Source organism: Myotis brandtii, unplaced genomic scaffold, assembly GCF_000412655.1.
Source record: "Myotis brandtii unplaced genomic scaffold, ASM41265v1 scaffold915, whole genome shotgun sequence".
NCBI lineage: Eukaryota > Metazoa > Chordata > Mammalia > Chiroptera > Vespertilionidae > Myotis > Myotis brandtii.
This window is the reverse complement of record NW_005371769.1, coordinates 3,635,492-3,637,868: the sequence shown is the minus strand read 5'-3', so window position 1 is coordinate 3,637,868 and position 2,377 is coordinate 3,635,492. Positions and strand designations below refer to the sequence as shown.

At 48.3% G+C, this 2,377-nt stretch overlaps 1 protein-coding gene across 2 annotated transcripts in view; it reads right to left on the bottom strand.

Moving 5' to 3' along the window:
* Positions 1-2,377, bottom strand: part of PRELID3B (PRELI domain containing 3B) — a 10,154-nt gene that overhangs the window by 7,336 nt on the left and 441 nt on the right. Inside the window, exon 2 of one of the 2 annotated variants that reach the window (XM_005885599.2) lies at positions 1,397-1,570. The exons of the other annotated variant lie outside the window; for it this stretch is intronic. The gene's annotated coding sequence lies outside the window, so the exon portion shown is untranslated. The remainder of the gene's footprint in view (positions 1-1,396; positions 1,571-2,377) is intronic. 2 annotated transcript variants of the gene reach the window in all.

Below are 2,377 nucleotides of genomic sequence, written 5' to 3'. Positions count from 1 at the left end.
AAAATATATTTTATTGATTTTTTACAGAGAGGAAGGGAGAGGGATAGAGAGTTAGAAACATCGATGAGAGAGAAACATCGATCAGCTGCCTCCTGCACACCCCCTATTGGGGATGTGCCCGCAACCAAGGTACATGCCCTTGACTGGAATCGAACCTGGGACCCTTCAGTTCGCAGGCCGACGCTCTATCCACTGAGCCAAACTGGTTAGGGCTATATAGGATGTTTTAATTTTTGCTACCATATTAAATAAACGAACCTCATTCTGTCTTTAATATCAGGCCTTACTCAGCAATCAATGCAGTTATGTAAGTGGAGATATTTTATTAATCTAAATAGCCCTCACAAATGGGAGTGATACAGGACAAGCACTGATTATTACCAAAGCAACTATCTAAAATGAAAATTGGACAAACCCTTTTCCTGACTCCATCTAGCCCCATACCATGGCCAGCTAGTCTCCTTGCACTTAACTCTTTACCTCATCCCCTCAAAAAAAATGAATAATTCCATGGCTTCGGGGTGGTTATACAATATTTGTAATTTAGGCCCTCTCTCCTCTCTGGGCCAACTGGAAAACACCCACGTTGACTTGCTTGAACTAAGACTGCTTTATGAAATAGAACTAGCTCAAACATTACAAAGGAGGCCTATTAAGATGCACAGTCTTCCTGCAATTAATTTTAACTGTCTCAGTGTAATTATGTGAGAAGATCTCACACTGGAAGATACTCATAGCACCAAAGGGCAGTCCGGAGAACCTGGTGGTGGCTTACTGACCTGTCCAATTTCTTTACCTATAAAATGAGGTGGGAGACACTGCAACTCCACTGAAGTAACAACAAATTCTGCCAATCCCAAGAACAGTGCCTGGTAGGTGCACTGTGAGCATTCACAGCTGATGAAGGAGCCAATGAATGACTTCACAACTGGATGCCAACTACATGCTAGGCCTCAGAAGGAAGTGTGGGAAACCAAAGATGGGTACCACACAGAATAATGCCTTAGACCAGTGGTTCTCAACCTTCTGGCCCTTGTTGTGAGCTAACCATAAAATTATTTTTGTTGCTACTTCATAACTGTAATGTTGCTACTGTTATGAATCGTAATGTAAATATCTGATATGCAGGATGGTCTTAGGCGACCCCTGTAAAAGGGTCGTTCGACCGCCAAAGGGTCTCGACCCACAGGTTGAGAACCGCTGCCTTAGGCATTGTTATTAGATTGGATCATCCTTAAGTTAGATACGTAGGGAAGTGGTCTAAGATTACTGGGAGACAATGACTTTAATTTCAGGTATGCTGAGTTTGAAGAGCCCGTGGGACAGGTGAGTACAGATGTCTGGTAGGACCTGAAAGTAAGGATGTGAAGTTCAAGACTGGCTGGGCCCAAAGTACCGATTCTGGTGCCCTAATGTGTACAAATCAGCTGGGACCACGATGGAAAAGCCCTGAGTATCTGGACAGAGTCAGGATCAGGACTTCTTCTCCCAGGACATGTACAGCTTTTACATGAACATGTCTGTCTTCTGGGAGGAGGGCCCCGGAGATTTCCTCAAATCCCAGAGAAGTCTGTGGCAAAAAGAGAAAAATAAAGATTAAGAATCACTGATAAAATGCTAGACAAGAAGGCCGACAAGAGAATCTCACTCAATACTGATACCGAAAGGGAACGTTGGAAACATTAAAGAAAAAAGGGCAGAGAGGGGCTGGGGACAAGCCAGGGAACAGAGTGTTAGGGGAGACAGAGAAGACTATCCTCAGGAGGCGCAGTCCCAGCAATGGACGCCCTTAAACCTGGCAGAGGATCACCCCTGATCCCCAGGGCCGACGGAGCAGTGAAGAATGTGTCCCGGCGGGAGAAGATCAGAAAGACTACGAGCGCAGGGTCTCTGCCCCCGGAACCATAACCAACCAGGAAGAAAAGAAATCCTCCCTGGGACTCCAACATCCCACGCTTCCCAGGGCCCAGCGGGCTCCGAGCAGGTCAGAAGTTTACAACTTCTTTTAAAACTGCCCTCGGGAACACTGTTCATCAGACAGTGAAACTAAAACACACTGCAAAGCTATGAGAGCTAAAACAATGAGGCTCCTCGGCAAGATCACAGAAGGCAGCTCGGAAAAAGATTCGGACAGATCGCGCCCTGGGACAGGGCGGCGTGCCCGGGGCCGAGGCCCTTCCGGCGACGGCAGACCCACTGACTACACGCGTGGCGGGCGGTTCTTTCGTGCGTGGAGTCCGACACCCAGAAGGAGGTTTAGTTCCCAACACCCGCGGCTCCAGGCCATTCCCTCCGTCACTGACCATTTCGGCAACCCAGGCCGTCCCCGAGGCACCCCGCCCACCCTCGCCCTCGGCGTCCCCGGTGGAGGGGACCG